The sequence below is a fragment of the Epinephelus fuscoguttatus genome, linkage group LG17 (assembly GCF_011397635.1).
Source record: "Epinephelus fuscoguttatus linkage group LG17, E.fuscoguttatus.final_Chr_v1".
NCBI lineage: Eukaryota > Metazoa > Chordata > Actinopteri > Perciformes > Serranidae > Epinephelus > Epinephelus fuscoguttatus.
In genome coordinates this window covers 19,997,382-20,019,671 of record NC_064768.1, presented here as the reverse complement: position 1 = coordinate 20,019,671, position 22,290 = coordinate 19,997,382, and positions in this window count along the sequence as shown.

Below are 22,290 nucleotides of genomic sequence, written 5' to 3'. Positions count from 1 at the left end.
AGCTTGTAGTGTTTATCATTAACTGTGCAGTGCTGTAGCAGGGAATCTCCTCTCTGTTAGGTCTTGATTACTCATCGCACAAAGTTGGTCCCTGCAGGATGGAGATGGGCAATGGGCAGAATCCAATATTCCACCTTGGAAGACAACCTGCTCTGTTCCCATCATCTCCAGCCGGATTAGGGAGCAGGATATTTACGAAAATGAGAGAGAGAGGGAAGCTGCACTGCCAAGTTTCATCCTCCTCCTCCCCCTCCTCCTTCTCCTCCAGTTGGACTTGTGTGTAGACTAGAGACGTAACACGAAAGACAAACGTGGACAAGAAAGCTTTTTTCCTCCTGCAACTTCGGCTCAAAGGAGAGGAGCCAAGAGACACGAGGTGTCCACGGGGAGAGGCAGGATTAGCTGGATTAGCCGAGACGCACCAGTGATAGGACTGGGCCCTCCTGGACAGATAGGCTTTCTCTGGCAGCTGGGCCTGTGTGCAGGGGCCAGTTGAACAGGGCCCAGCATTGTCTCAGTAAAACATTGCTCGGGACTACAGAGAAGCCCGCATCTACTCTTTTCCCTCCCTCCAGTGTTTGTTTATTGATGATAAAATGGACAAGCTTTTGCTGTCAGGTTCAATGAATTCTTGTTTGGGTGCATAAGTAGGTCTTTCACCTCCTCTTCTTTGGAGAATTTCTTCTTTTCAGCTCCAGTGCTTTACAGGCGCTCACTGATAAAGCGTTGTGAATTTGCATTGCTTAATCTGAATCTCAACTGGCGGTATTGAGAAGAAGCCCTGTTATTAATCACAGAATTATTAGAAATTTATGCAAGGATAAATAATAAATGAATAAATAAAGGAGGTGGCCTGAGCAGAAACCAGTAATTTATATGGTTGATCGGCCTTGTGAGACTGCATTAATGATACACTGTCATTGCACCACACACTCCTCAGATTTAACACAATGTTTTCCTCTTAGGACATTAGATTTTCCTTCTTTTTACTTCTCTGTGCATTGTGTATATTTTTTACACAGGCATTTACAGTGCAGACGCTTTTTTTTGCAAGCATAATCCCCATAAGTCCTCTATGGCAGCATATACACTGCTCAACATAAGTACTGTATATCTATACGCATCTTGTGTGATATGGTCTTGGCATTCATTTCTCTGCGTGTTGCCTCAAGGGCTCCCCGCGGAAAAGATTTCCTGTATCTATAACAGAAATCACAGAAGAGAGAGAAAAAGAAAGAACAAAACTGCAAAGAGGAAGCAAGAGAGCAAAAGAAAAAAAGAGGAAGAGAGCAGTGAAAAGATGGGAGGGGAGCAATTAACGAGTGCAGAGCCAAAGTGGGAAAGTGTGAAAGACAGAGAGATGTGGAACTGTGAAGAAGTAGGGGGAAAAGCATGTTATTAGCGATGCTGGTGTCACATTACAGCACAGCAGAGTTTGTAAAGTGGCGAGATAACTCTCACCTGAGGCCGTATGCTGCTGCCATCACTCACAAGGACAATCATGCGGCGAGACTAATGCTGCTGTGCCGACTGTTACAACTGTGCACGCATGTGCTAGCGTGTGTATTCATCTCTGTCTGATGTGTGTATGTGCATGTGAGTCAATATGTCGTGGGCCAGGACTACAAAGGAGCAGCTCCTGTAAGCAGGCCTCAGCTGCTCTGTAGGACTCTAAGAGCCGCCGCTCCTTCCGTGATTAATTCTCCAGCCTGCTTGGCGTCCAAGGAGTCAAGCATGCACTGTTATTTATCTGCTCCCTGGTTTATCCCTGGGAGGGCTCCCCCTTGGTCTCTGGTGACACCGTGGGCTGCATGAGACGGTCTTATTGTTGTTCACTGCTGTCTTATCTGCGGTCTTGTCGGGAAAGACAGAGGGAGCAAGGGAAGAGGGGGGAGGAGATGGAGGGGGGGAAGGGGCAGCGAGGGGCAGGCTTTACCCAGATTGTCTTTACTCCAGCTTTGCAAGGAGAGATTGAAAGTAAAGGGATACTGCCCGATCCCTGGGCTCAAATACTCCCAGTTAATGGAAGCTGTCATAAATTTGAATGTAGATTACATTCTTTTTTTCTCTCGCCGTCTGAGTGTCTCCGATGACAACACGATGAAACAGTATATCAAACACTCCAGGTGTAACACCCTGCCGTATGCACGTCAGGGGTGGCCTATGTAAATTTTAATACAGACAGATTATTGAGATTTACTAGTGGAAGTGGGTGTGAAGGCTGATCATGCATATACCATTCCACCTATAGAAATAGAGTGAGAAGAGGACATTCCCATCACAGCCTCATACTTAATTGAAATATCATCAAAATGACAATATGGCTCAGTGCAATATTCAATTCGTAGGAGCTGCAATTTTTTTTAATTAAGATAAAATGTGTCATAACATACCATTATAAATGAAGCATTGTGATGCTATATAGAGGTCCTGGCCTACAAATCATAATTTAGACATACGGAAACATGCTTGTTTGGTACAGGCCCAAGCAAAAATAACATCATCATAGTTTTAGAAATGCAAAAACTACTAATTCCCACTCAAAACAACCTATCAGTATTGTACGTTTGCCATTGCAACCGTTGTAGTGAGTTAACTTCCATATAAACTTCTTGTCAACCAATTTGACTTACAGCAAATTGCAAACTCACTGAAGTGAGGTTTTGCAGTAACGACCAAACGAGCAGTCGAGTGGTGTGTTTTCAAATCAACAGTCTGTTACTCTTGACATATAACCGTAACTGTTATTCTCAATTTCCTTTGTCGCCATTATGTACATGATGAAACATGATGTAACATTACTGTAGCTGCACCTGAAGAACGAGTGAGAGCCGCTGCTCACTCAGCAGCTGAGAGGACAGAAGAGAGACCCTTGGGATAAACAGCATGCAGAGCAGTGTGTTTTCACATCTAACTCTGTGAATTAAGGGTTTATTTCAACCAAACCAGAGTTGGTGATTGTTGGAACAGTGGACTGACTACATGACCAACAAGACAATCTGAGACGGTTTTGTGTGGTTGTGTGGCAGGTTGGATGTACTGCCAAATTCACAAACACGGCACTGGAGACGGCTAATGGTTGTCAAATGAACATTCAGTTCACAGGAAACAGCTGCAGTCAGCACATCAATGGCACGTTCCTCAAAACCTGTGACATCTGTAGCACAAGGAGAAGTGCTCACTAACACAGATTTTTACAAATGTGCAACCAAATGTTGAGTGAAATATATCTGCTGAGTGCATTAGAAGTCTCAGCTCTTCAACTTAAATCTGTGAAAAAACAGGGTAAAAACAAAAATGTTGCATTTCAAGTTTTGTTCAGTGTATAAATCTATGATCCTCTCCATGTCTTCATGATGTATTACATGATCCGTGTCTCAGGTGTGCTGTATTTGTGCATTTGAGGACGACGAAGACAGAGCCACAGGGGAGGAGAAAAGAGACATACAGTAATAGAGAGTGGCTGTTTGTTACAGTACATTAGAAAGCATTATGGCTCGGGTAGCAGAGCCGCAATGATGAAATAACAACAACAGCAAAAGACACGCACACTTGCACACACATACACACACACACACACACACACACACACACACACAGACACACCTAGTAATCACAATGTGCAATCACACAGCTAAAGGGTAATTGCACATAGAAGGGAGGTGCTGCAGCTCTGTACAGTATGTGCAGCACGTACTGATACAGGAAAAGTGACCTCTACGTTCCATGTTCAGTCTCACCTTTTTTGTCGTTATTCTGCCAACATTATCACCTGCCTACTGTAGTAAAGGTGGGCTATAACTGCTCGTGATTTTACACAGCGAGGCTCAGAGCACCCTGGAAGCTGCTCACAGTAAAAGGCAAGGATGGAATCACTCCCCCAGCAGGATAAAACTACAGACCAATCACAGAATTATAGAGCCCAAGGGAGCACGACCTGTTTTCTGCCTGTGTTTAAAGAAAAGCGGCGAATGGGAGCATCCCTTGTTTTCCTTTTTCCCCCTCTTCCTTTTTTTTTAATCCAAACAGCCTCTGAGTCAGATTTATCTTTTTAATTCTAAAACCCAGCCTTTCCCTGTGTTCTCCATCTCTGCCTCCCTTTTCCTGTAACAACTAGCCTGATTCTAGTGATGCTGGTAAATGGTGGCCCAGTTTGTCCCCCTCTCCTCCTCCCCCGCGCTCCCGCTAGTGAAATTACCAGTTGGTTACTATAGAGACGTGTTTATAAATGCAGTTTATAACTCCCTTTCTGCCCTCTCTCTCGCAGCTTTACCTCCTCATTTTCCACACCTATCTTCCGCTCTCCTCTCAAATGACATCTTTCTTCCTTTTTCCTGTCTGTCTGTCTCACTGCTCTCTCCTTCATCTGTCCCTTCCACCCGTTTCTTTTGCCCTTTCTCTCCGTTCTCTTTGTCGAAATCTCATTATTTTGTTAATTTCGTCGCCAGCCACAGTCAACGTGACTTGCTATGCAAGTCTCATTGCACAGAATTAATACCTAATTTACCTCAATACTCAAATGGGCTCCACTCTAGCAGCTTCCCAATCTAGGTGTTTACAATAGCACAGAGCTTCCATCTTTGTCTGGCTCCGGGCACTAAACTCCTTTTCTCCAATGATAAGTAAATGTAGGGCTCTTTTTTATGATAATGCATTTGTGTGGGTATGTGTCATATATCAGTGTTTGCATAGCACCCTTCTACCTTTGTGACCAGAGAGGTAATGTAAAGGAAATAAAAGCTGTGGGTTGTCTTTCTGCTCCCTCATGAAAGTCTAATGGAGAGCTGATTCATGCTACCCAAGAAGACAATGGACGTATAGGCGTATTTAGACCACTCAAAGCAGAGTGCTGCCGAGGCTACAGTTCTACTCCTACTGGGTTCAGGTGTGGAGGGGAGCTAATGCACAACAAAGGGTTACGCTTTATGTAATTATGTAATAACCAACCTACCTCCACCGGCTCCAAGCGAAACACTTATCTCCGGTTTGATTTTTCCACAGTTTCTAAGTGCTTGTTTAAAAACGCATTTGCTGATCTTGTAGTGAGGTGTCCTCGACTCTGTATGTTTCTGTGATTGACAGATTTTCTTCAGTGATAATGATTGGCTTTGCTCTGGTCATTTCAGTAAAATGTCACTCTTCTCTGCAGCCTGGGGAGTGTGCAACAGAGAAGGTTTTGATGCTTCCTTCTGTTGCCTGTCTGTTCAGCTGTAGCACCACTTTCATTCTGGCAATATTACAGTGTACCAATCTGGGCCTATTGTAAGCAGAAAGCACACTGAGCCTTGAGCATAAAGGCTGTCAACTTATAACATTATCAAAAGGAAAACAAAAGTGTTAAAACAGTTTAAAAAAACAAAACGTTATTGGGTGTTTATCTTTACAGTTATGTAGGTTTTGAATTTTAATATATTTCGAGACTTGTTTTTCAATGAAACACTGTAAATTACCTTAATGGTGTATCTGCTTTCCACCCACCAGCCTCTCTTCACTAATTTATGGATTTGGTTTTTCTGTTTCTCAGTGAACTTGCCAGTATTTAGTGGCAAATTTACCTTTCATCTGTTCCTCATTTTGTTTTTAGGAGTATATGTGGCGGGGGAAACCAGTTGTTAATGTGAAACATGTAAACAGGAAAAGGTGAATTTTCTCTCCTAAAAAAGTGTTATCTCTAAATCCAACACATTCTGTGTGGCTGCATCGTAGTCTGGTCTATGTACACAATTATGGATAGACTGGTGTATCTGTTTGTTCTTATTGAAGAAATTAAATCGCAACAATAAGACAGCACCCCAGAGCAGTTCGCCAAACATTCTTCTACTCCTCCTTAAACAGACATCCTATCGAACTTTCTGTGTGTGTATGTGTGTATGTGTGAATTGTTTTGGTACATTCTGCTCTTATTATCTTGCCCCATTGAAGGTTGTTTAATCTAAGTACATATTCTGCTTCTGATCTGACCTTAACTGGGCCTTTTTAGCCACAACATTCTATGCTGGATTTATCTCCACATAACTGACACTAAAAGAGCAGTGTGTGAGATCTAGAGAGATCTAATGGTGTCTTTCAGTAACTGGGTTTCCATCCAAATGTGTCACAAATTTTAAGCGAATTTTGTGAAAATGCGCAAAAGAAAATGTGAATTTATGCGTGTTTATTGGCAGAGGTCTGTTCATTTCCAAAAACAAATGGACCAGGGGCCGGTTGCACCAACTGGTCTTTACTACGTCTGGTCGTAACTCCTAAGATGGTCTTTGTTAAGAGGTACATTACCTTTAATTGTCAGTGCGTGCTGTTCTGAGATCGGTGGGGCAGAGCTGCCCGCTGAAATGGAGGTGAACGGTACAGGTCCCTCTCTCCCTCAAAACTAATCAAATACACCATCAAATGACTCCAAAATGCTCTAGTGGAAAACACATGGCTTGCGCACTCCCCACGCTATGAAATATTAATGTATAATTAAGTAACATTATGACACATGAAGCAAATACTTGGAACTACTTTTTTGAGTAAACCACTGGGCGGAGTGACACAGTGCGCAGCTGAGACAGTGCTGTTGTTATTACTTGTAGCAATTTGCGGTATTGTCAGCTGGACACAGAAGAAGGTTTGAGGAAAGTTTACAAGTGTTTTTGTAAATCATGGTTTACACATGTATTGTAAAAGGTTGCAGTAACAAGCCGAAGACATGGAGCAGAGTGAAGTTTCACATAGTTCCAACCAGTAATACGGACAGGATGAAACAATGGCTATTTGTGCTGGACATCGACCCCAACACGCCTATGGAAATGATTCATGAGTGTGGAGTTAGCATGTTCTCCCCGTGTTCCGGTGATTATTTTGAGGCGTACTCTATATTTATATTGCACAGGTGTACCTAATTAAGTGGCCAGTAAGCCCCACATTTACACCACCGGCTCTGGGTCTCCCCTCAGCCCCTGGGTGTTCGGCAGCCTCAGCCTCTCTTCTTGCTCTCTCTTCTTCCAAAACCTGTAACTCTTCCTCTGTATATTCTGGCTTCTTCTGAACAAACTTGTTGTTTTGATGACGGGAGTAACTGCACTAAACATACACTGTTTGAAATCACTCCGCCCAGCAAGTACTGAATGTCTGGAATGTAGTTCCGACCGTGCATTTGGCTTCAGAACAACGCTGTCTCGTAATATTACATTCTTATTTCATAGCGTGGTGAATGTGTAAGCTACAAGTTGTCCACAAGAGCGTTTTGGAGTCATTTGATGGTGTATTTGATTAGTTTTGAGGGAGAGAGGGACCTGTACCGTCCACCTCCATTTCAGCGGGCAGCTCTGCCCCACCGATCTCAGAACAGCATGCACTGACAATCAAAGGTAATGTACCTACTCGTATGACTATAGGGATGACGGCAATAGGCGAATTTGCCAAAATGACGAACTATCCCTTTAAGGAGTGGACTTACGCTGGTTGCACCAACAGGGCTTACGCCTGGTCTTAGCTATGCCGGTTTTAGCTGTGCGTGCCCATATGAATGCCCCCGGAATGCTGCACACGGTCTGCCTAGAGGACTTAGCTTAAAGGGAAATTTCGGTTTATTTCAACCCATCTCCTATCGTCCTAAATTTGTTTCGAGTGACTAGTGACATAGAAATAATAGTTAGCATGTTAGCCGTTAGCCTAGATACAGCCGTAGAGTCAGACCTGTTAAAATGTAAGTGAACGGGCAACCTTCAAGTGCAAAGTTAGTCCACTAAACAAGTTTTTTTTCCACAAAGACTGCCTCATATCGTTAGGATAAATGTCAGAGAACATATAGAAAACGACATGTAAACGTGTTGTCTTACCTTACCGGTGTGCTGCCATGTTTGTTTATCCCTCTAGCTCTGCTTTCCAAAGCATGGCTTCTAACTATGGTGGCTGATGCGAAAAATGAGAAAAGAGGAATGGCTCTATCTAAAGCCAGTGTTTGGTTTGTCTGTTTTGGGCTCCTATAGAAATATGGCGGTGCAACATGGCGATCTTCCTAAATGAGGTCCCACTTCTTATTTAGATATAAACTGCTCTTTCTAAGGTAATGAAAGCACAATCATTCTTATCTTCAGGTGATTATTCACCAAAGAAATCTTACTTACTATATTATATTCCATTTCTGCCCATATATCCCCTAAATATAACACACTGGACCTTTAAAACATCAAAGTGGTGAAGATATTAAATGAGATCCCTGCTGCCTGTTTCTACAGGGCTGTCATCAAAACCTAATGATGTTTGCCAAGCTTGAGTGAACTTAAAAGCATCTCTTGTATCAAACTTTGTTGGAGCAGCACTCCAAATCTCAATGTGATTTTCTACCAGTTTTGTTTGGCACTTTATCTGCAAATATATAAAAAAAAAAAATATTCCACCAAACTACATAATCAATCTGGAATCACAAGGATGTTTCAGTATTAGACACATTTAAGTTTGAGATGGACATAACTGTATGTGTGAAGGGACAGGGGATATTAAAGGGAGAGATAGCAGGTCAATGGTACATGCCAAATAGAAGTGGTATACATCATGTGAAAGCTGGGAACTTGAAGATTAATTTGAGATCACATTTAGCACTGTGTCAAGTCTTCCTAGTCATAAATATGTCAAAAACATTCTATTTTGGTTGGGCATCAAATTTTGAAAGTTTAGAGTGTATAAATATTATGATGAAGGTATATGATGCCCATTGCACGATCAATTACGTCTCATTAGTTGTTGCAACCATTTTGGGTTGATTCAGTTTGTTACGCAGATTTGGTGCAAAGTCTAACAATGTTTGACCACTTAAGAATTTGTAAAATTGGTCAAAAATCCTTCCAAAACACCACATTAAGACACCAACACATTGAGAAACACACACATGCAAAAATTTGTATGCATTTGTATGGCAAACACTTCTGTTATAGAACTTGTTCAGAAACCCCCTTATTGTCAATATAACTATGGAAGCCATTCCTCCTCTGAATGCTCCAGGTCTCCAGTTTGTGGTTGTAAATTTTAATGAGGCTGTGATTATCTTAGAGGTCACAATAGGTCGTCACACATGAATACAATACAGTGAATACACATGAGTCTGGACATTCCTGTCATAAACAATATATGCAATTCCAGGAGTGTTTAGGGATCCTAGTGTACTAAAACATATCAAACACACCATTTTCAGAAGAGGCGAAAATAACAGATTTGTACTGCATGCAAAAATCTGCATGGTGGTGCCACTGCAGTGGAGTGCATGACTGATCGTGTCTGTTTGTGCATCTGCCTGCATCTTGTCCCTGATTTTGTCTGTCTTGTCATTGCAACTCCGTTCCAAGAAGCCATGTTGGCATGGCAGAAAAAGCCTGTCTTAACACCCAGGCTGGTTAGATTATACCGTACAAGACAGCGGGAAGCGCTGCCATGACATCGATGACACGACGCGTGTCACCCCTCCGCTGTCTCTCTGCCATTTAGCGACGTGGCACTCTGTGTGGGGCCCTCGCTGTATTTCTTGCCTTCTCTCCTTCTGGGGATGTGATGAGGTGCAGTAATATATAAGAAATGACTTGGTGGCAACTCATCTAATATGATTTGTGTAGGAGCTCATAAAACCTCGCCAAGCGTAACTTTAAAAGAATGAAATGGAAGGACCGTGTTGATTCGGCTCCCTCTGTCGCATTGCAGGGATCATAAATGCGTTCAGAATCGGGCTGTGGGGTGAGGATTTTCTGTGAATTTCTATCAGCACTAATGACAACCATATCATTTTGTCATAAAATGTGTAAGCGCACTATGTGTGTCATCCAACAGCCACTTTGACTACAAAGACCTCTACCTGGGTAACTCTCCTTCAGTCTGTGTCATCCTGTAAGGAAGCAGCCAGGCGTCTGATCCCTTCTGCCCCCTCCCTGCAACAACTCTGAAAATAAATAATAAACACATTTAATTAAAATGAAAATGCGCTGCATTTCTGCGTTAATCCTAATTTATTCGCCTTAATTGAGCTTCCATTTGCTTTGCCAGTGGTTAGCAGAAGTGTTAATAAATAAGCCATTGTCTTGATGCCATGAAGCATTTAGCTGAGCAAATCCTAATATACTGTAGCACTTCACCTGCCTAATCAGCAGGAAGAAAACTCCTCAATGTCATAAACTTCATGCAGCAGATGCGCACACATGCACACGCTTATGCATGCCTAAGCAACACGTATGCACACACACGCAGCCTGGTAATTTTTCTGCAATAATTACATCCTTTTCATATTGGAGACCGACCCCAGCATTAATTATAACAGTATAATGCAATCATAGCAAACTGTGTGTTGTATAATGTGCTGTGATAATATTTCCTCACTCATTTATCTTTTTCCTCGCCCAACAGTCGGTCCGTGGTTGGACAATCGATCTATTTGTCTCTGTGTTCCTCAGCTCTATGTGTTGCTTATTAGTGTCATTTGGTAAGAGGATATCTCTCTGATGGCAGCCTTTACTCCCCACTCATCATCTTCCCACCTCATCTCCCCACTTTGCTTTTTTTCTCTCCTCTTCCTCTAAATGATGAAAAGCTAGCTTTCTTTCTCTCAGGGCTAGAATAATCATTTTTCCAAAGCAGGGATTTAATTGCATGTTAAAAGTGCTCTTCGGAGTCTTTCACTGTTCTTGAACTATGCTCCTTTGACTGTCACCAAACCGGCATGGAAGTAAACGCTCCCTCTCTCTCTCTCTCTCTCTCCTTCTGTGTCTCTCTTTCTCATTAGTGAAGTTTTCCCTTCATTACCCTAATGTCACAATTTTGTCTCTTTCTTCTTCTTTTCAGAAAATGTAATTGGGCCTTTGCGTGTTGGTGATTGTCTCAGTATCTGCTGCATGTAAAATCACCAAGAGTGAAATTTCACCCTGGGCATATTTTCACCGTCTCTTAACCTCCCTCTTGGCTTCCTCGGACTCCTGTTGGGAGACGATGAATAATTTTTGGTAATTTCAGAGAGCATGAAAGAAAAGGATGAATATGGGCAAATTTCTATCGCTCCCTTTCTCTGCCCCCTTCACTGCCCCTCCAAATGTTCCTCAATCTAATACAGACAGGCCGGCAAAATATTACACTTCATGCATTCAAAGCAGTGTTTATTCGTAGCATCTGATTACAGTCCATGTGTTTTTCTAGGGGCGTAGCAGATATCTGGTGTATATATATCAAGTGGCATGGTCCTCTTCAATGTGGCTCCAGGCGAAGCATCTGCACACATCTGCAGAGTGCAGAGTATCCCCCGTTGCCTCGTTATCTCCTCCAGAGCTGCTTAGTGATTTATTTACCTGCTCACCACATGCCGCTCAGGCAAAAAGGACGAGGAGAATAAAGGGAGAAAATGGAGAGAAAGAGGGGGGTAGAGGGACTGGTTGAGGACAGGTGATGAGAGGCAGAGGAGAGGGGAGAGAAAGGAGGCAATGAGCGAGAAAGAGTGTTCAGGCGATGATAACATGCTGATGATGAGAGGAGCAGGTGGAAAGACACATTCAGACGTCGTTTACAGACTGACAGAGCCAATGAAGGGCCAGGTGAGAGAAGGGAGGAGAAAATGAAAACAACAGGGCTGAGATTCAGACTTTTATTCTAATCAGGAGATTTGCTATGAAGAAAATAAAAAATCCAAACCCAAAGGATGCCACTTCACATTAGTGTGGACCCTGTCATCCACAAGAAGACATCAGCAACAGCTGAAGGACGCCAGGTGGTGGTAGACAAAAGATATTAGTCAATAAGAGGCGACTGGTTTGTGTCAAGAAGCAATAATAGATGCGTTTCTTTGAATATATAAACACATTGTGATGTATAGTGCACATAATGACATCTCAAAGACAGCTTCCAGTGTAAATGGAAAATTAAGAATCTGTGATCCAAATGTAAACATCAATCCACCAGAGAAATCCAAGTTTTATATTGAGAGACATTTCAACACAGGGGCCACCACAGGATCTAAATTATTAGTATTTCCTGAAGCTGGTAAAGGTTTGTTTTCATCAGTTATTTTTGTAATTGTTTCTGCAAAATTGTTGTATATTTTCAATGATGATCAGGTGACAGATAGAAGCTTTTATCCTTTAGAATCTGTCAGTCCCATTCTTGTAAACAGGATGTCTTAAGAACGCCATGAGGGAATTTCTTCAAATTTGGCGCAAACGTCCACGTGGACTCAACAATGAACTGATTAGATTTTGGTGGTCATATGTCAAAAGTCACAGTGACCTCGTCTGTCTCATTCCATTGAATGTGTTGTCTAAAGAACACATTGAGGGAATTTCTTAAAATTTGAAACAAACATCCACTTGAACTGAAGAATAAACTAAATTTGGTGGTTGCAGGTTGAAGGTCAAGGTCACCGTTTTCCAACCGAGCCCAACCCACCTCAAAGCAGTAACAAAAACCCACACAGAATGACCACACCCCCTTTTGGGTGAAAGCAAGAGCTGTAAAAGTGCTGGTACCTTTTTTGAAATTGAATGCCTCTAGTGAAAAACACATACATACATTACAACTACAGAGAAGCCAATGAAATTCCACTTTAATTTTAGCCTGTGGAACATTCATCAACCCCTATTCCTTCATTATTTCCTTCATTTCAATGCCTCTGCACTGCCAACAGCTGTGACTGGAGGATTAGGCATTATGTTTTCGGGTTGTCTGTCTGTCCATCCATCCCATTCTCACGAACCCGGTATCTTATGAACCCATTGAGAGAATTTCCTCAAATTTGGCACAAACGTTTACCAGGACTCAACAATGAGGTTAAGGTCGCTGTGACCTCACAAAACATGTTTTTTTTTTTTTTTGCAATAACTCAAGAATTCATATGCTAATTGTGACAAGATTTCAAACAAATGTCTAACAGGATACAATGATGAAATGATGACATTGTATATCCAAAGGGTCAACTTCTGACTATCCTGACATCATAGTGTTTTGCAGCCATTAGTGAACGCCATATCAGGAACAGAAGGGGAGACATTTGGTCAGATACTCAATTCGTGACACTAATCTTGGGTGTCCACCTTGAAACTGTGCTGATTGTATAGATCTGCTGTGCTGTCGTGTTGAAGATGTGTGTGAAGCATCCACGTTTTAGAATATGTAGCTTCTTTGCAGCAACATCCATATTTGAAGCGTTGTCAACTGTCATGGCTACACATGAGTTCGGACAGACATGGATGTATAGTATAAGTGCAACCTGACTGGTTTGTGGAGGCATACAACCGTAAAGTGGTTATTCTACTTTTATATAATGACACTAACTGTTGATTGGCAATGACATGACTTGCCATATGATTTGGGCTCCTAATAGCTAAAGAGCAATACAGTATTCTTATTTTATGCCTTTAAATTGGCAACAACCAGCAGGGCTGTTTCAAAAGGGCACAGAGCCTTGCTGCTGCTTGCTTTGCTGATGTGCTGCTCTCATCTATATTGGCTTATTGTTTATTCTGCACATGGAAACGAATCACTCATACATGTGTTAATACAGCATTCATGTAATCTATATGCAATTTGCTAATGTTTGCACCTTCTGGTCAGATGCATAACTGCAGTTCACTGTACTTGTACTCAAAATGAAAGTTGAATCTAATACAATAAATTCTAATATAAAGTGCCTTTGAGCTTTCACATAGGAAGTGAGTATAGGGAGCTGAAAAATAGATGGAAGCAAATGTCAACATTATATCATATTAAGACTAACTGGTTTCCCTGTTTGCTGCGAAAATATCATTGTTTGGTTTTCATCCACAGGGTTTTTTCCTTTGATGTGCAACATTTAGACAGATTTCTCTAATAAAACCATATAATAAGGTAACTCACTTACCACCCTAACCATTACATCTCTATAACAAGCAGATGGGTTGGCAGTAAGTGCAGGCTTGCCAAGGTCAACCCTGGGGTACTCAGAGATATCGGCGCCTGTGAGGCAGCACTTTCATCCACAGCCAAGACTCACGCTGCTCCCTGGAGCTCTGCCTCTTCTCCCCATGCCACCCCCTCTGTCCCCTCTAGATCTGCAGGCTTAGCCAACTCAACCGTGTAAGCACATCTCCCCCACCGCTGGAACCAGCCTCCATGGGGGCCCTTGCTTGCTTTGCCACACAGCACGCACCAGGCACGCACCGCCAGTTTCACTGGAAGCCAGACAGACATTCATGGAGAATTCCCCCACAACCACCCCCCTGTGCTCTCAGCCCTTTCCCAACCCAGCGTGCCGGTTTTACCCCAGAGGTTCAGTGCCAGTCATGTCACAGCCGAGCCCTAAACCGTCTGGGGGTCTGAGATCTTGCTACCACATTCCACTGATTCCTGTTGGCTGCAGTTCGGAGGGGAAAGGCCTCGTTCAGCCCAATCAGGATTTTTGGAGCTGGAGTGCTAAATGACCCTCTTAATGTCACCGGGGAGAAAAATGGGCAATCTCTCAATTTGGCATGAGCTGGTCCGTGGCAGCAAGGCAAGAACTTGATAGAGTGTGGAGGTTTTAAGCGGTAGGAAACCTGGTGACCTTTCCCTGTTTTCTGACGCGCTGACTCGATTGCCCTTTTGAAAATGCTAATACCAAATGGTTCCCTACAAAACAGGTCCTCCGAGAAGGCCCTCGGCATGTCGTATAAAAGGGTGGAAGACAACCACAGGCAGTGTGTGTTCAGAGGGCACTGTGTCAAGTTTTCGGGGTTAAAGCCCTGTGTAATGTGAAACTGGGTGCATTCATTATAGACTGTTTTTTTTTTTTTATGGCAGAGGAAAATCTCGGCAACATCTAAATAACTTAAAACACTCAATTAAGTTCAGACAAAACTGAATTTTCAAAATTTGGGCATCTGAAGAGCCAATTTAGAGTTTTATGGAAGTGATATAAAATTACCATAAGCCTGCAGTTCATGATAAAGTCAGCCACTGAGAAAGTGTTTATTTCTCTCCTTGTAGCACCTGCGCAACCTTGCACATGGCACATAGCTGCTTAGTTTGTTGAGCTCTGCAAAAAAACACATAAAGAGCAACTTAATTATTTGCGATTTTATTCATTCAACGGGCCACAGAGGTGTGCAAAAGGCAATAGAAAGCATAATTATCTTAATGGAAGACTGAGATGCATGCCCTTTGTAACACAAGCACCTCTTAACAGCCAAATCAATAGCGCACTACGGCTGTGCCCTCAGCCCAGAAGTGGATCACCTCCATCTCCACTATCGAGCACTGATGATCATAATAAGCTGCTTTGATGCGATTCACATCACCACAAATAATGAGGCATCCTCAATCGAGAGAGCGCTATTACCTTTTCCATCTCTCTCTCTCGTTCAGCAAAGTTCAGCATTAATGTAGCTAAACAGGTTTCTCTTCAAACCTCTCCAGGGTTTTAAATCCCACTCAATCATTTACTTTCTCCCTTTCCTCTTTCCTTCTTTTACAGTTTGACTGGCAGTTTTCATAAAATTAATTAACATTTGGAAAAATCATGAGAAGCCCAGTGTGCCAGCATGATAGAGATGAAAATAGAATAATAGAATCTGATGACCGTCTCTGCACAAGTATCGCGTTTGTTGACTATCAGCTCATCAGAGAGCTGAGAAAAAGAAACAATGAGATATTCCTCCAAGATGGCCACGATACATCTGGCTACACTCAACTTAAAAACAGATGTAGCCCGACACCAAGTCCCCGATGAGGCTTGTATAACTCCACATATGCGACCGCGTCAGCTGTGTGTCACTGGGCTGTGAGCAAGTAACAATGATTGCTTGGTTCATTACTCCTCCTCACTGGACTACTGACTAACAATACTCCTCTGAGGCATTGCACTTGGCCTTAGTACAAGTGCTTACAGCAGAGCGGACTGTGTGGCTTGCCGAAATAGCTCTGTGAGCATCAGCTGATCCCCCTGTGGCTCATACTGACGTTCACAGAAAAAAAAAAAAAAAAAAGAAAGAGCCAGGGTGTTTAGGGAGAAGCCAGAACAAGGGGATTTAAATCGAGGCAGATATTGCTTCGTGACTCCCAGTTGGGAATGGTGTCAATAGGGCAGGCAGGAAGAAAGATGTGATCAAGAGCAGATCAAAAGGTGCAAGACCTCCTAACATGTGGACAATGTGTGCAGTTTTGCTTGACCTGTGCAGATGAATCTGCCTGCAGTGGCATAGTTGAACTGAAGTTGAAGCAGAGATGTTTGGGTTGTTCACCGTCAGCACATGATGGTGCTGCGTTAGTCTCAAAGTACTACCAAATTACTAGATTTGTGATGATAGAGGCTTTGGGAAACATACAACATTAACATAGTGCTTCTGCCCAACCTTCACAGTGTGGATGTGAAAGTGCTGTGTGGAACAGCTGGCTAATTAAACCCAGCAGGGATTACTTGCTAGCTAATGATTTAAATCAGGCATCACCTAATGGCAGACCACAGTCCAGACCCAGACCAAGTGATGGTTTTACCTGGACCTGTGACCAATATTTCATAAATTAATGAGAATAGATAATAATCACCATGGAGCACAGCTAATCCACTTCATACAGCATTAGTGTTACTCAAATGACCCAATCAAATCGATTGCTTATCCTGCATTCATTTCTGTAAACAGATATCTGCATATTTATGTGATCTGGTTTCCATTCGTAGTCCCAGTGGTACTGACCAATCACGTTTGAGCAGTAGGTAAACCAATCACGTTTGAGCAGAGGTGGAACGTATTGGCTGAAATAAAATCTAAGAATCTCTCCTGACGATGATAAAGCTTTTAATTAGCATTCTTTAAAATATATCTGCATTCATATGAAAATAGAGAAGAGCTGAAATGACTGGTGCAGGGAAGAAGTCTTAGCCTGGATATCCACTGGCTACACCAGACCTCCCAGAAATATTGGATCATCTTTGTCAGACGATGGGTTCAGAGATTGACCGTGTGTGTGTGTGTGTGTGTGTGTGTGTGTGTGTGTGTGTGTGTGATTTGCTAGAGAGAACGACAGCATAAAAGAGATGTGAGAGAGATGACAGCATGGAGAGAGACTGACTCTGCTTCTTTCTGGCTACAGTCTGTGTCTGAGAGTGTTATCCCAGCTCTAACCAAAGTGGCACTACACACCTGACCTTGACCATGTTTGGATCGACTTACAGCTGTGAGTCAGCTTTCTCTGCTATGAGCATTATTAAAACCAAGTAGTGTTTGGTTTTGTTAAAATCAAGTGCTGTTCGGTGAGCGCCTACGCATGTGAGTGAGAATGGCGCTAAATCCATTCAAGATTCAAGATTCAAACTACTGGCAGGGCAGCGACAGGCCCATTTCTCTCTAGGAGAGGAAGTAGAACACAAATAAAGAGAAAAGAAGCTCCTCAGCTGTATTTTCTTCTACAAGAAGCTTTTTTCTTTATTTTATCAAAAAAATTCTATCTTATCTTCTTTTACTTGAAATGTAGGCCTTAAAGCTACAGCTGGGAACTTTTATGAAAATAACTGTGTCATATTTGCTGAAACTGTCAGGGTATTCTAAAAGCAGTGCATGACACAGATAATCTGTGACAAAAAAATCATGTCATGTCTTCCCTCAGCTTCTAATGGCATTCGCTAGAATAAGCAACAAGCACTCAGAGCAGACAAGTCTCTAAGGCAGCTGTCAATCATGTCAGTCGCTCTGTGAACTGCGGTCAGTCTGTCAGACTAGGCAGCGCTGATCAAATATGAATCAGGATTCTGTTACTGCATTGTCTATTTCTCACCTTAGATGAGATTGTTTGTGACCTGCCCACCGTGTTGGATACCGTCAACTGAAGTACCCAGCAGAGCCTGTCAGCCGGACCTACTTTCTCATTGTTCAGCTAAACAGTACACTAAAATATGTGTCTGAAAATATTTGAGGAGAGAAATAAACAATGCAGTAACAGAATCTTGATTCACATTTGATTAGCGCTGCCTAGTTTGACATTTTGCTGCAGTTCATAGAGCAATTGACATGATTGACAGCTGCATTAGAGTCTCCTCAGCTCTGATTGCTTGTTTTCATTCTCATGCTGTAAGACCATTAGAGGCACTACAAGGCAATAGAATAGGCAGAGGAATATTTTTTTCCCCACTGATTTCACTGTCTCATTTAGCGCTGTGTGAAAGCAGTGACAGTTTCAGCAAATATGATTTTTTTTTTAAAGATATCTCCTACAGCTTTAAGTTCACTGTTCTATGACTTAAACTAAAGATAGGGATTTGTTTTCAATACAAGCTCAATGTGTCTGTATGTTAAAAGTATCCTACTTTGACAACTGACAGTGCATATTGTTGAAATGATATGGAAATGCACGTTGATTTCATTTCATAAACGAAGGGGTAGGCTATAGGACGCAATTTGGACATTATGTGGCTTGGACATTTGCTGGGAGGAAATTTTAGTAACATGACCTCTTTGAATTTTAATTTAATGCCCCTTGAAATCATCAGACTCCATAATTTTGTACACTCTGATTTTAAGAAATGGATCATTTCATACATATTGGAAATGCGTGATTCTGTAATAGTGGAATGTCAGTCAGGTAAAAACATAGTATCAAGCTATAAAAAAATATGCTGTCCAGGTGGCTGGTTAGCCGTGAGAAGTTCAGATTGTTTGGTCTTTAGCGGTCCCTGGTTGGCTCAGAATGTGAGTGAAACTCAAGTTGAATGAAGATTTATAAATATGAAATAGATTTCCTGGGAAAGAAGCCCCCCCCCCCCCAGAATACCTTTAACCTCCTGATAAAACGGGACTACATTCTATCAAAATAATTATAACCTTTATTTTAATAGCTATAGATGACTGTATTTTCAGCATGTAACAGGCTCTGTGGGATAGCTTGGACAGATTTCTTGGCAAATCCGCTTGAAAAGTTAAACCCTTCCCAGGTACATACATCACAGTGTTATATGTGAGTGAACAAGTCAGGTGTGACTACAGTGACAGCAGCTTGTCTCCTGTTGCCTCCAGCCCTGATTTGTCTATAGCAATGAATGAAAGGCACCGAAAATGTTTGATTTAAGCCTAGCCATTGACTATGTGTCCTCTCTGTCACTCCCTCTGTTATGGAGACACACACACACACACACACACACACACACACACACACACACACACACACACACACACACACACACACACACACACATCCAAATCAGCCACATGCCAGACAGTACGGCAATTATTCAAACAGCTAATTAGGTCAGTCAGCTTCTTCAGCCCTGCGGGCGGAGGGTTGTGCAAGATGGTCAGGCCTGACATACTGACCTCATGACGGCTTGCCTGGGCATCACTAGCTGGGATTGGTCCAAAGCCAAAGGGATGAGTGACCCGAGTGTCAGTTGGACTCATGATTGAAATCCTGAGCATCAAGTACAGGCCTTCTGGGCATCGTGCCATGTGTCGCTGTGATACTGTACTCTACGGATATAAGACGACCAGGAGTAAAGTCCTTTTGAACAGTTGGACAGGGTTTCATTTTTCACCCAGTAGACAAACATTTGAATCGACGATTGATCTGCTTTCAGGAGATAAACACAGACCACTCACAGACGTCTGTGCAGGAATTTACTTACAGCTAGGTTAAACTCTATTTGCAAACAATCCTTAGCTTCTACTTGCTCGGAGTGCCAGATGGAGTTTGGAACATGGCACAATATAACAATGAGAGAGACTAAACAATAACAAAAAAGGGATGGTGTTTTCTTAGTTTTTTAATCTGATACTCTTAGTGTATTCAAGTATAGCCAAGAAAATGGTTTCCAATATTTTCTGTTCGCAACCCACAAAGATTATCCAGTATGTTACAAGAGAAAAGCAAAGATTAGAAGAAATTATATGTAACTATATGTACAGGTAGGAAGACAAGCAGCAAAGGGCTACAGGTTGGGATTGAACCTGTGCAACTGCAAAGGCCCCAGCCCACATAGGGCGCACACTCCACCAAGTGAACCACAGATTGACAAACAATCTTAACTCTGAGGTCGACTTACTGTTTTGTTCTGTAACTTGTTGCTTTTTTAAGCACCTTTAGTTAACATGGACAACATATTCTTGGTGAGTTTTAAATAATGGAAGGTTTGAACATCAGTCTTTTTTGTTGCTCTTTGAGTTGAGATTGGTTTTTTAACAAATATGACAGTTACACGATTTATTTTTCTGCTGTCCTGCCCTGTCAAACTTATCTGTGAGCCAGGAAGTTGCCCAGAACCAGTGTTGGGCTCATTACTCGACAAAAATGTTAATTTATTACTCCGTTACATTTTTCACAAGTAACATTAATGCTTCACTTACTAGTCCCTGCTAACAGTAATTCATTACACTACTTCTTGTACCACTTCTCTGTTACACCCTACAACATTGGTAATTACGTCCTTTCTCCTCAAAATTCAGACCTCTTCATGTGTTAAAGTCTTGGTAATCTCCAGTAAGCACAGTTAAAGCTAGATAGCTTGCAAATTATTTTTTTTTACCTGAGATTCTTCTTTTGCCTGTGACTGGTATTGTATCCTTCTGAAAGACAGACAGTCAGTCATTTCACTCACCACTTATTCAGCCACAAGCTTCATTAGTTCTTTGTAGCCCGCAGCTGTCCACCATTAAAATCCAGTTTAGGTTGTTTAGCCAGTGTAGAGCTAAAGTCAGCCTCCTCGGCAGAGCTTATCTTTGGGGGGGTGTATCATAGGAGGTGTTTCAGGAGGTTTGAGGTCATGCTTTTTGCAGTGGAAAGAGTCTTAGTACCACTACCTGGTACAACAATGTTCCTCTTGACAAAATCAAAGTGATAGGAATATTTCCAGCCGCTGAATGTGAGCGTTTCCATCGTCCAAGATAGATTACTGCTTTGTGATGTGCATGTGCAACGGTTAGAAAAATGAATCTGGAGATGTAATGCACCGTTGAATTTTAAAATCAGTAGGGAGATGACAACAAAACTAAGTTATTTGCTTTAAACTGTAATATTATGACACTTTATTATGACATTTTATTAGTAATTTCTTACATTACTCAATACTGAGAAACGGTGGTGTAGTGGTAGTTGCCAGCCAGTATACTGTAAACTGCTGGGAAAAGTAATAGTATTACTGTAATGCATGACTACCCTACACTGCCCAGGGAGCATCTTCAGTTAACTACAGATGCTAATACAGGGGTTAATTTCTGTGCTTACTGTCATTTTGGTCCCAGAGAAAAATGTGATTTATCTAAAATTTAAGTTTATTTATTTATTTATTTATTTGGAGTCACATTTCCCAAATCTCTACCATGGATGTGACGGAGTGCAGTTTAGCATGATCATAATCGGAATGGCCACAGATGTGAGAATAAGGTTCTCAAAACACCTCAGATTTACATGCAGTGTAAATGAAAAGTAGGGCTGTGTAGTATAAGAGGATGCTGTTGTAATAAATTTGTAACACAAGGCTGAGCAACAGTAACTTGTTGCATGCAGTCCATTTGATGAACACAGCACTCTACAACAGTGACATGGTTATGACTAATAGCCTACAACAGGCTTACTGTACATGGCACTGCATTCTGCTCTCAAACCATTAGTAGATGAATATTGAACCCACTGTGTCATTATCCTCCATAATCAGCTTGTCTTCCTCCTCGCCTGTGTTCCCACTCCCAAATATAAAGCCATAATCCAGCAGCTGTGTTTTTTTTTCCTTTCCAAAAAGCACACACAGGGAAAGGTTGATGTCCATGCCAGGCCTTGCTCCGGTAGTGATTGTGACATTTCTCCTTCTCCCTCAGGGCATTGCTGCACCCCTCCCTCCTCTGTACACCCTCTCATCCAAAATGCTCCAATTCCTCGGGAGTAATATCTTCTGCTCGCGGAGAAAAAGGTCACATGCTCCATTATTTCAAAGTGAACTTTCGACCTAACATTTACAGAGGAGGCAAAAAATAGCAGTCGATGTGAGGACGCCACAGGTTTAGTATGGTTGTATATTTTTGGATGAAGGATAGATGTAAGGATTAACACTGTTTGACAACACAGGGCTATGTCTCTATGTAGAGACAAGGGATAACAAGGCTGAGTGGTCACGCATTGATCTAGGTGTTTCAGCCGCATGTACTGTACAAGCTATTATAGCATAATGTGAGTCGTTTCTATGCTAATAATAACTGTTCTCCTTGAGCATTATGGAGCCTGTACATGCTGAATACAACCAACCCCTGAGGCTGTGATGGCAATGACTAACACTGCCTTTTGACTCTGATTCACACTGCCAGTCAGTTCTCTCTGCCAGTGCAGTTCCACCTCCATAGCTTCTCATTAGAGCAGTGG